Genomic DNA, 12,757 nt, shown 5'->3' with positions numbered 1-12,757 from the left:
TAATATATTCTCCCTTCATGATAAACATCTAGGATAGATGACCATAGGCTTGTAATACATCCTCCCTTCATGATAGACACCTAGGATAGATGACAACCGGCTAGTAAGACATCCTTCCTTCATTATAAACACCTAGGATAGATGACCATAGGCTGGTAGGACATCCTTCCTTCATTATAATCACCTAGGATAGATGACCATAGGCTGGTAAGACATTCTTCCTTCATGATAAACGCCTAGGATAGATGACCATAGACTGTTAGACATCCTCCCTTCATTATAAACACCTAGGATAGATGAACATAGGCTGGTAATACATCCTCCCTTCGTGATTAACAACTAGAATAGATGAACATAGTCTGGTAAGACATCCTTCCTTCCTGATAAACATGTAGGATAGCTGACCATAGGCTGGTAATATATTCTCCCTTCATGATAAACATGTAGGATAGATGACCATAGGCTTGTAATACATCCTCCATTCATGATAAACACCTAGGATAGATGACCATAGGATGGGAAGACATCTTCCCTTCATTATAAACACCTAGTATAGATGACCATAGGGTGGTAGGACATACTACCTTCATGATAAACACCTAGGATAGATAACCAAAGGCTGGTAATTGGTGATGAGCGAATAGCATTGTTGCTCGGGTCTACCCGAGCATGGTTGGGTGGTCTCCGAGTATTTTGTAGTTCTCCGACATTTAGTTTTCTTCACCTCAGCTGCATGACTTACGGCTGCTAGCCAGGCTGAATACATGTGAGGAATGCCTGCTTGTTAGGGAATTCCCACATGTATTTAGGGTGTCCAGCAGACGCAAATCATGCAGCTGAGGGGAGGAAAACTACCGTAAATGTCCAACCACTACAAAATACTCGGAGATCACACAAGCATGCTCGGGGAGACCCGAGCAACAATGCTATTCGATCATCACTACCGGTAATACATCCTTGCTTCATGATAAACATCTAGGATAGATGACCATAGGCTGGTAAGATATTCTCCCTTCATGATAAACACCTCGGATAGATGACCATAGGCTGGTAAGACATCCTCCCTACATGACAAACATCTAGAATAGATTACCTTATTCTGGTAATACATCCTCTCTACATGATAACCATCTAAGATAGATGACCATAGGCTGGTAATACATCCTCTCTTCGTGATAAACATCTAGGATAGATGACCATAGGCTTGTAATACATCCTCCCTTCATGATAAACACCTAGGATAGATGACAACCGGCTGGTAAGACATCCTTCCTTCATGATAAATACCTAGGATAAATGACCATAGGCTGGTAAGACATCCTCCCTTCATTATAAACACCTAGGATAGATGAACATAGGCTGTTAAGACATCCTGCCTTCATGATAAACACCTAGGATAGATGACCATAGGGTCCTAAGACATCCTCCCTACATGAAAAACATGTAGGATAGATGACCAAAGGGTGGCAAGACATCCTTCCTTCATTATAAACACCTAGGATAAATGACCTCAGGCTGATAAGAAATCCTGCCTTCATGAAAAACACCTAGGATAGATGACATAGGCTGGTAAGATATTCTCCCTTCATGATAAACACCTAGGATAGATGACCATAGGCTGGTAATACATCCTCCCTTCATGATAAACACCTAGGATAGATGACCATAGGATGGGAAGACATGTTCCCTTCATTATAAACACCTAGGATAGATGACCATAGGCTGGTAATACATCCTCCCTTCCTGACAAACAACTAGAATAGATGCCCATAGGCTGGTAAGACATCCTTTATTTTTGATAACCATATAGTATAGATGACCATAGCCTTGCAATTTATTCTCCCTTCATGATAAAAACCTATTATAATTGACCATGGGCTGGTAAGATATACTCTCTTCATTATAGGGTGGTAGGACATACTACCTTCATGATAAACACCTAGGATAGATAACCAAAGGCTGGTAATTGGTGATGAGCGAATAACATTGTTGCTCGGGTCTCCCCGAGCATGGTCGGGTGGTCTCAGAGTATTTTGTAGTTCTCCGATATTTATTTTTTTCGCCTCAGCTGCATGATTTACGGCTGCTAGCCCGGCTGAATACATGTGAGGAATGCCTCCCTTCATGATAAACACCTAGGATAGTTGATCATAGAGGAAATACATCCTCCCTTCATGATAAACACCTTGGATAGATGACCATAGGCTGGTAAGATATCCTCTCTACATGATAAATATCTAGGATAGATTACCATAGGAAGGTAAGATATTATCCCTTCATGATAAACAACTAGGATAGATGACCATAGGATGGAAAGATATACTCCATTCATTATAAACACCTAGGATAGATGACCATAGGGTGGTAAGACATCCTCCTTTCATTATAAACACTTATGATAGATGACATCCTCCCTACATGATAAACATCTAGGATAGATGACCATAGGCTGGTAATACATCCTCCCTTCATGATAAGCACCTAGAATAGAAGAGCATAGGCTGGTAAGTCATCCTTCCTTCGTGATAAACATATAGATTAGATGACCATAGGCTGATAATATATTCTTCCTTCATGATAAACTCCTAGGTTAGATAACACTAGGCTGGTAAGACATCCTTCCTTCATGATAAACACCTAGGATAGATGACCATATCCTGGTAACACATCCTCCCTGTGTAATAAACAACTAGGATAGATGACCATAGGCTGGTAATACATCCTCCCTTCATGATAAACACCTAGAATATATGACCATGGGCTGGTAAGACATCCTTCCTTCATAATAAACACATAGGATAGATGACCATAGGCTGGGAAGACATCCTTCCTTCATTATAAACACCTAGGATAGATGACCAGAGGGTGGTAAGACATTCTTCCTTCAATATAAATACCTGGGATAGATCACATAGGGTGGTAAGACATCCTCCCTACATGATAAACATCTAGGATAGATGACCATAGGCTGGTTATACATCTTCCCTTCATGAAAAACACCTAGGATAGATGATCATAGGCTGGTAAGACACCCTCAATTCATGATAAACAGCTAGGATAGATGACCACAGGGTGGTAAGACATCCTTCCTACATGATAAACAAGTAGGACAGATGAAAATAGGCTGGTAAGACATCCGCCATTTATGATAAACACATAGTATAGGTGACCATAGGCTGGTAAGACATCCTCAATTCATTATAAACACCTAGGATAGATGACCATAGGCTGGTAATACATCCTCCCTTCATGATAAGCACCTAGAATAGAAGAGCATAGGCTGGTAAGTCATCCTTCCTTCGTGATAAACATATAGATTAGATGACCATAGGCTGATAATATATTTTTCCTTCATGATAAACTCCTAGGTTAGATAACACTAGGCTGGTAAGACATTCCTCCTTCATGATAAACACCTAGGATAGATGACCATATCCTGGTAACACATCCTCCCTGTGTAATAAACAACTAGGATAAATGACCATAGGCTGGTAATACATCCTCCCTTCATGATAAACACCTAGAATATATGACCATGGGCTGGTAAGACATCCTTCCTTCATAATAAACACATAGGATAGATGACCATAGGCTGGGAAGACATCCTTCCTTCATTATAAACACCTAGGATAGATGACCAGAGGGTGGTAAGACATTCTTCCTTCAATATAAATACCTGGGATAGATCACATAGGGTGGTAAGACATCCTCCCTACATGATAAACATCTAGGATAGATGACCATAGGCTGGTAAAACATCCTCCCTTCGTGATAAACAACTAGAATAGATGAACATAGTCTGGTAAGACATCATTCCTTCCTGATAAACATGTAGGATAGCTGACCATAGGCTGGTAATATATTCTCCCTTCATGATAAACATCTAGGATAGATGACCATAGGCTTGTAATACATCCTCCCTTCATGATAAACACCTAGGATAGATGACAACTGGCTGGTAAGACATTCTTCCTTCATGATAAACGCCTAGGATAGATGACCATAGACTGTTAGACATCCTCCCTTCATTATAAACACCTAGGATAGATGAACATAGGCTGGTAATACATCCTCCCTTCGTGATAAAAAACTAGAATAGATGAACATAGTCTGGTAAGACATCCTTCCTTCCTGATAAACATGTAGGATAGATGACCATAGGCTGGTAATATATTCTCCCTTCATGATAAACATCTAGGATAGATGACCATAGGGTTGTAATACATCCTCCCTTCATGATAAACACCTAGGATAGATGACAACCGGCTGGTAAGACATCCTTCCTTCGTTATAAACACCTAGGATAGATGACCATAGGCTGGTAAGACATTCTTCCTTCATGATAAACACCTAGGATAGATGAACATAGGCTGGTAAGACATCTTCCCTTCATTATAAACACCTAGGATAGATGACCATAGGATGGTAAGACATCTTCCCTTCATTATAAACACCTAGTATAGATGACCATAGGGTGGTAGGACATCCTACCTTCATGATAAACACCTAGGATAGATGACTAAAGGCTGGTAATTTGTGATGAGCGAATAGCATTGTTGCTCGGGTCTCCCCGAGCATGCTCGGGTGATCTCCGAGTATTTTGTAGTTCTCCGACATTTAGTTTTCTTCACCTCAGCTGCATGATTTACGGCTGCTAGCCAGGCTGAATACATGTGAGGAATGCCTGCTTGTTAGGGAATTCCCACATGTATTTAGGGTGTCCAGCAGACGCAAATCATGCAACTGAGGTGAGGAAAACTAAATGTCCAAGCAATACAAAATACTCGGAGATCACCCGAGCATGCTCGGGGAGACCCGAGCAACAATGCTATTCGCTCATCACTACCGGTAATTCATCCTTGCTTCATGATAAACACCTAGATTACCATAGTGGAAATACATCCTCCCTACATGATAAACACCTTGGATAGATGACCATAGGCTGGTAAGATATTCTCCCTTCATTATAAACACTTAGGATAGATGACCATAGGCTGGTAATACATCCTTCCTTCATTATAAACACCTAGGATAGATGACCATGGGCTGGTAAAACATCCTCCTTTCATTGTAGGTGAAGAACTGTACATTACAGTATAGCTCAAACAGCCTGCACCCTGTTAACTTTCCATTCATTACAAGACATCCCGATCATTTAAACATCATCACGTTGTAATAGAACATTTTGCCAGTGAGAATATAAGCTATTGTGCATCTCTGATACAGCTCTCAGAAGTTCATTTTATTAGTGTATATTATTTTATTGGAATAGGAAATGCTGTTTCCATGGTGATCTTATTAAATCGCACATGTAACCAGCCTTCTTCTTTTCACGTGTCAACGGTATGACAACAGCTACCTCTCTGTTACTTCCTTCTATCACCATCTGCTATCTTTTCCTGTCTTCAATATAAACTTTTTATTAAAAAAATATGATTTAACTTCCAGTATTGAAAAATGTCATAGTTCATTTAGAAATTATAGTGAATCCAATTTCCATCTGTGAATAAATTATAAACAACCAAGATACAATTTTGGACACTGAAAGTGAACCTGTCATGGGGATTTTATACCCCTAACTTATGGTATGGGTGTAATGACCCTTTAATGATGATTAAATCCTTACCTTCCTTGTAGAAGGAATTCTTTGGAAGTTTTAAAGAAATCCAGCTTTTACATTTTATGCTACTGAGCTGGATGTGCGCTCAGCTCTTCAGCACTCTCTCACTGTTGCACACTCACTGCCAGCCTTCGATCTGTGACAGGCAGGTCAATCTGGTCTCTCCTGCCCAGGATTTTGTGTAGGTGCCATCATCGCCCATGGTTGTCTTCTCAAAAGCAGCTGCGCATGTGCAGATCCATGGTCCGACTGTTAACATTACGAAGAGCTTACTGCACATGCATCGCCCCTTCTGAGGAGACAACCTCTGACAATGACGCTGCCTGCACAAAATCTGGGGAAGTGATGGCAGGTCACTGAAACAAGAATGACCTGTCTACCAGAATCTGGTGGCCGGGAGAGAATCCAAAGAGCTGTAAACACAGTGCCTACCCCCTACACGTGCGGTTCATTAGCATAAAATGTAAAAACTGGACTTCACTAAAACTAAAAACCTTGAGCGTACATTGGACTGCACGTGGATGACATCTGAGAGCAGCCCGATGTTTTACACGCACCCATAGACTTGTACGGGTGGACATTATCTGCTTATGGGAGGCACTCACAGCATGTTGCATTTGCCTTCTCGCGCTAAATCGGCGTGATAAAATAATTGCACATCTGCATTGCACCACTGGGCCGAGTGCTATCAGGTTAAACATTGTATAGCAGTCGGACGCGTTATACGCTCATGTGAGCGAGACCTTAAAGTAATGACATTTTTACAGCTTAATTTACCACAACCAACTGCTTCTATGGTATGTTAAATTGCAGTGTGGTCGTGGCATAAATCTTAACCATTCACTTTATTAAATGTGTACATTTCTGTGTGCACAATAGCATTCATAAGCATACAAACTGTCGTTGATTTTTGCCAGTGCACTCGCATTGTCATGTATTACATGTACACACACATATATTAAAACACAGACAGACTGCATCTTTGGGAATGTAAAAATTTATTTCCACATGCTCAATTCTCATCCTTAATATTTTTTTCTTTTCTCTTTCATGTTAAAAATGTCCCCATGCCTGTCTTCCCGGCAGGGTTAATATATGTATATATAAAGAGGAATATTATACAGAGAGATAGACTCATGGAGCAGGTCATTTACAGAAATGGTTTTTTTTTTTGCATTAAAATACTTCAACAAACATTATCTATCATCATCTACATTTACATTTCACAGACTTTCTGTGCTTCAAATTTCTCACGCCATATTATATTCTGCGAAAACACCTGATACATTTTCCTACCCAACCACTCGACCCACAGCATGTATATACAACAATACAGCACCTTACCTCGTGCACATAGGAATGTATTGCCTTTTTACAATAGATAAAAATCCCCCTTACCCCAAATAGGGAAGGGGGGAAACTTGGCTTGTTTACCCTATGTGTCACAGATGGGCAAAGTATTGCCAAGCAAGTGCAGAAATAGTAATACATAAGCAAAACAGAAAGGGCAAAAAAGTTAAGAAACGAATGCAAACTTTTGTATTGGACATGAATATCAGAAATTAATGATATGAAAGAACATTTTAAACATTGAGAAAATAAATTTAAGCAAAAAAAAATTCTTTCGTGTTTTTCTATCTCAGTTGTTAATATAGTTCTCGATAAACCATTATAGGTTTGCTGGAGGTACCGGAATTGGAGAGGAACAGTCATGAATACGTGTTTTGAGCATGGAAATAAAGGGAAAAAATTTCCTTCAACTCTAAAATGCTTGTAGTTTGTATTAAGACCATCATTTCTAAATCATTTTGAAGACTAAGGTGCAAAGTCTGATTTCCTCCTACAGGGGTGGAATACGCCTACTGGCATGCACCAGCTGGAGTGCAAAATGTCATTTTGTCAAATAAAGAAACATTGGCTACAACCTCGAGACTGAGGCCATTCTCAGGAATGGTTAAAAACGCTAGTTATACTTTCACATTTTTTACATAAATGGAGTAATCGTATTTATACCAATCATATGGTTCTCTATGCCACTGGAGAGAAATAACATACATAGAAATGTCTTCTTATTCAAATTTCATCAACACTGTGCTTATACCTAAAGCAATAAACGCATCACTGCAAGTGATAACTGTTCTCCATCTTAAGTGCGTCCACCACCCCATCGCCTTCTCCCATAGATGTGGTTTCTCTAAAAGGCACCTGAATGCAGTGGATTTCATTAAGTACCGCCTATAAATTACCTATCTACTATTGTTCCAAAAAACTATGGGGTTCCCAATGCCCAGTTATTTCTAATAACCAGACAAGCCTCCCTTATAATGCCATACACTGTTAGTTGGGGTCATATATTCATTGGCTATGGGAGAAAAGCCAAACTACTGTAATTTGTCTTGAGATATAGCTGCTCTGGCTCCGGTCACTAGTACTAGCCTCCACGTATTATCAAAAGATCTACAGGACATCAGACCCTTAGAAGCATACGTTTCTATGACAAAGTGTGCTGTACATCATGTGATATTGCATTATCATGGTACTACCACTAAAAGGACTATTAAACCTAAAATACAAATTAGGTAGTATAATACAGACTATGCCATTTATATTTTTCCAAACTTCACAGCACATAAAGAAACAGGAGGTAATGATGTGACAACTGGGAGAAAATTCGGCTGAAGATACAAACCATGCCAAAAGGCCCCATGCATATGGCAGTTCTGTGTGCACAAAGCACGTCTCTCTGACATCGCATGTGAATATTACTTTATAGAAAACATACCATTAAGGGAATGTCAGTAACATAATATCTAATGAAACAGCACAATTTCTCTTCACAATTCTTATAGAACCCAATAGAAATAAACATCATATGTCGATGTAAGACATTCCACAGAAAGTTCTCAGCCTTTCATAGGTACCATATCACGTACAGTCAAGGCCAAAAATGTTGGCACCCTTGAAATTGTTCCAGAAAATAAAGTATTTCTCCCAGAAAGTTACTGCAACTACATGTTTTGTTATACACATGCTTATTTCCTTTGTGTGTATTGGAACAAAAAAAAAACGGCAAATTGGACATAATTTCGCACAAAACCCAATGTTCCAACACACACAAAGAAAATAAACATGTGTATAACAAACCATGTGTAATTGCAATAATTTTCCGGGAAAAATACTTCATTTTCTAGAACAATGTCAAGGATGCCAGAACTTTAGGCCATGACTGTAAATGTGTACTATAGAGACTCATGATATGATTCTTCTTACAATATGGTTTCTATCTTCATTGTTTCTTGATACTCAGCTGAAACTTTGACTAAATAATGACATATTCAATATTTTTTTTACAAAAGTTGCATACAAAATTCCAATAATTCTACGTTGACATAATAAATTGCAAATATCAAACCCATGTCCTAACATATGATTCTGTGAAAAGATTTCCGCAGGATTTTACTATACAGTGTTTGAATAAGACTAGGGAGTAATGGGAATGTTACATTCTCTAAAGCTTTTTTACAGCTAATACTAAAGCGTATTTTTGCATCACTGTGCCCATAGCTGATTTGTCTTGGATTGACCTGAACCACCTTTCCCAAATTTCACAAAATTGAATGCATATCCTGTAAATGTGGACACCTTGTGCCAATAGCATTTGCTTTGCAAAGCCATATTTTCCCAACTTCATGAATAAATGTTTCATCAAAGTCACTATAAAAGGTGGTTGGCAGCAAGTGTGTTTGAATAGAGCAAATAAAAGTAAGACGGTATAAGTGCTGTAAACCTAACCACTGGATAATCTCTCCATTACCCAAGAGACCACAAATTCTACACATATCTTGTGTTCTAGAAGAAAGGTATAAATATAGTTTGTAATTCACACACAACAAAACGTATCCATTCAAGGATTAGGATTGCTTGCATATATTTGAATAAGGATGTATTTTTTGTATTGGATTCATTTGTATTTTAGGTTTAATAATTTACACAATATAGGACTGATTTAACCAAATACAATCCATTGCTTTGCTACATTAAAAGGTGCAATAAATATGAATATTAGTCCAGTTTGAAAATACAGTACCGCCTCTTTCCTGTAAATACTTTGACTGGAGGGTTTCTATATTCTTGCTAGATCAGAAGAAATAGATACTCCATGGTTAAAGTGAGATGATAGTTGTTAGCAATCCAATAAGCATGTTAATTATATCTGTAACGTTTCGGGCAATAACTTAGACCTTCTTCAGATACAGAGATTGCATTTATGAAAAGCTTATGTGATAGAAAACACCTAGTGGAAAGGCAGCGGGACTACAGTGATGAGGCGCCACAATACTGCGTTCATGCCGTCTTTCCATCAGCACTTCTCTATCTTACACTCATCTTCTAAATACAATCCGTGTATCTGAAGAAAGTCTACGTTTTTGACCAAAAACGTAATGCTAATAAATATCACCTCAATTTAACCACAGAGTGCCTAATTCTTCAGGACCCCACTAGTGTACCACCGAATCGGAGTGCTGTGATCCACATGCAATTATATATTTTTGTTAGACACAGCTTGGTTATGTGACTTTTTAACAAATTCCAGTCAGTCTTCTGTCACACTGTATCAATTCAGAAGATTCCAGAGTGTTGATCTGTTCCGAACGTCTGTTTTGCTTCGACAAACTGTTTAGAATCTATTCACATCTGCATTCTTCATTTCCATTGTTCTGCTTTGTCAAAAGAGCAGAACCACAAAAATAAAGGCACCGACTGTTCCATCTCATAACGGACACCAATGGTACTCAGCAAGCACCAAGTACTATCATTAGGTCCGTCAAGGTTTAAATGCCCAAGTTGGCGCAGCATTCTGTGGATTTTGGGCACTACTTTTGGTTGGATCTAAGGATGCTCGAAGACACCAAGATGTTAACAAAGACTTAGAAACTGCACAGTTGCATTTGAGGGTATGTGGCTAAGATGCAAAAACACTCTGAATTCACTCAATTTCAATAAAATATTATTTTTTAAATAGCAGCCCTCCACCAAGATCACTGATATGAATACTACGTCAGTTGAGGTAGTACGTAGAAATAACCTACGTTGAATCTAATTTCCCATAGCGTCCAATCAAATGGATCATTTTAAGTGAGAATACAAAATATTTAAAAAAATCTCCAAAAAACATTAATGATAATCAGTGTTTACATGTATGTCTGCTTACAATGCTTGTGTGTTTTATTACTATATATACACAGGTTACATACTATTAGCTTAAGGGCACCAAAACATTACATTTAGGTATAATAGGTAAATAAATATGGTAGCTACCATGTGTCAATAATCAAGAAAATAAATCCCCTAGAAATCCCCAAAATCCTGATGTCCACGTAGTGCAAGGTCCTGTCAAACAGCAGAATGTGTAACTTATCTAAGCACCAGTTATACAAGCAGGCATGCAAGAAAAAGTCCTCTTGGCTCAGAGCTGTGGCAGTCATGTTTCAGTACAAAGTGTCAGTTGTCAGGTCACCGAATTTCTAAGCACAGATGTGCATACTGAAAGTGACTGGATCAAGAAAGATGGTTATGGGACGCCAAATAGTAGGATGACCTCAGATGGTTATATGATGCTGAGGAAACTAGAAAATAAGGTACTTGATGGTTCCATTGGTAAATAAAAGTGCTTAAACCGTCACCCCCAAGATAAATTTGTTTTTGTGTTCTTCAATAGATACCATAAATTTCTATTATAAGTATGGTTCGGCTGAAATAACTGACTAAAAAGTGTATCCTAGCCGTTAAAAAAGTAGCTACAAAAGTGCAAAAATAGGGGGTAAAGGTATGGGAATACGAACGAAAAAAGTACCATAAATTTGGTGTGAATTAGAAAGAGTGGCAAAGGGATTTGTAAAAGCACTGGAAGTAAGGTGCTAGGTAAAGAAATATTCCATAAGTGCTTAATTAATAAAAGATTGCACTCAAACCTGAATGAGTGATTGGATATAACCCTACAAGGAATATGTAAATGCATGGGCAATTCCCAAGCAGATGAGTGTGAGCATGATTTATCAATATTATAATACAAGTTTTAAATAAAATACTACTACTTTTGTAACCGGCATTCAAGACGTACCTTGTAGGTATTCTGGTGTAATGTATTCTACACCAAGAAAGAAACTCTTGTGTCAAACAAATGGACACCATACATGGTGTCTCTGTGCAATGCGGCATGTCCATGGGCAATGCACAGCTGTTAGCGCCCTCGCCTCCTGAATGGTACTCCTCCATAGAATACAGTGCAGTTACTGCAGTCCTACAAGTGCTGGACCACTTTCATCACATTTAAGAAGTGCTGGGTTTATTGACAACAAAAAAATAAAAATAAAGCTTTCTTTTTCTTGTACCCAAACCCCTTAAAGCAAAAACAGAAAAAGACCATACAGTTCTAATTAAATAAAGATGTATAAATATCTCTGTACACTACTGTAGACACGTATCCCAATTCAATATATTATATATATTCAGATACATGTGCTTGAAAAAAACTACAAAAAACAACTTTTTCAGTGCATTTCCTTCAACCATCTCAGGATCACATTATAAGGGGGAGCACAGCGTAAAGGATTCATAGAAATCAGGCTTTCCCCAATAAAATATTAATAGGAGTAGGTGCACATTGGAAAAGATTCACATTTTCACAGCGTAGAAAGTTCCTTTTTTATATATATTTTTTCTTATCTTAAAATAAAATGGTGTATAAAAAGGCACAGATAAACTGCATATGGGACATGAGATGGTGGGACAAAAATGGAATGAAATTAAGTTGTTTCCTTTGGCCCAGAGTGGGAAGGAAAGGATGTGCATTGTGTATCAATATATATATATATATATGTATATATATATATATATATACCGTATATACTCGAGATTTTCAGCCCAAAAAAATGGGCTGAAAGTGCCCCTCTTGGCTTGTACTCGAGTCATGGAAGGCGCAGGGGGGGCCGGCAGGTGAGGGGGAGCGACGCCTGTCAAATACTCACCTGCTCCCAGCGCTCCTGACGCGGTCCCCGCATGTCCAACGGTGTTCGGGCACGGCAGCTTCTTCCCCTGTTCAGCGGTCACTGGTATCGCTCATTAAAGTTATGAATA

General features: G+C 38.6%; 1 protein-coding gene across 1 annotated transcript in view; it reads right to left on the bottom strand.

Moving 5' to 3' along the window:
- Positions 1-6,601: 6,601 nt before the first annotated feature.
- HIVEP3 (HIVEP zinc finger 3) overlaps positions 6,602-12,757 on the bottom strand; it is a 388,571-nt gene continuing 382,415 nt past the window's right edge. Inside the window, exon 9 of the transcript XR_011319247.1 lies at positions 6,602-12,648. The gene's annotated coding sequence lies outside the window, so the exon portion shown is untranslated. The remainder of the gene's footprint in view (positions 12,649-12,757) is intronic.

Source organism: Ranitomeya imitator, chromosome 3, assembly GCF_032444005.1.
Source record: "Ranitomeya imitator isolate aRanImi1 chromosome 3, aRanImi1.pri, whole genome shotgun sequence".
In the NCBI taxonomy this organism is placed as follows: domain Eukaryota; kingdom Metazoa; phylum Chordata; class Amphibia; order Anura; family Dendrobatidae; genus Ranitomeya; species Ranitomeya imitator.
Note: the sequence above shows the minus strand (reverse complement) of the source record. Positions and strands in the feature narration are given on the sequence as shown.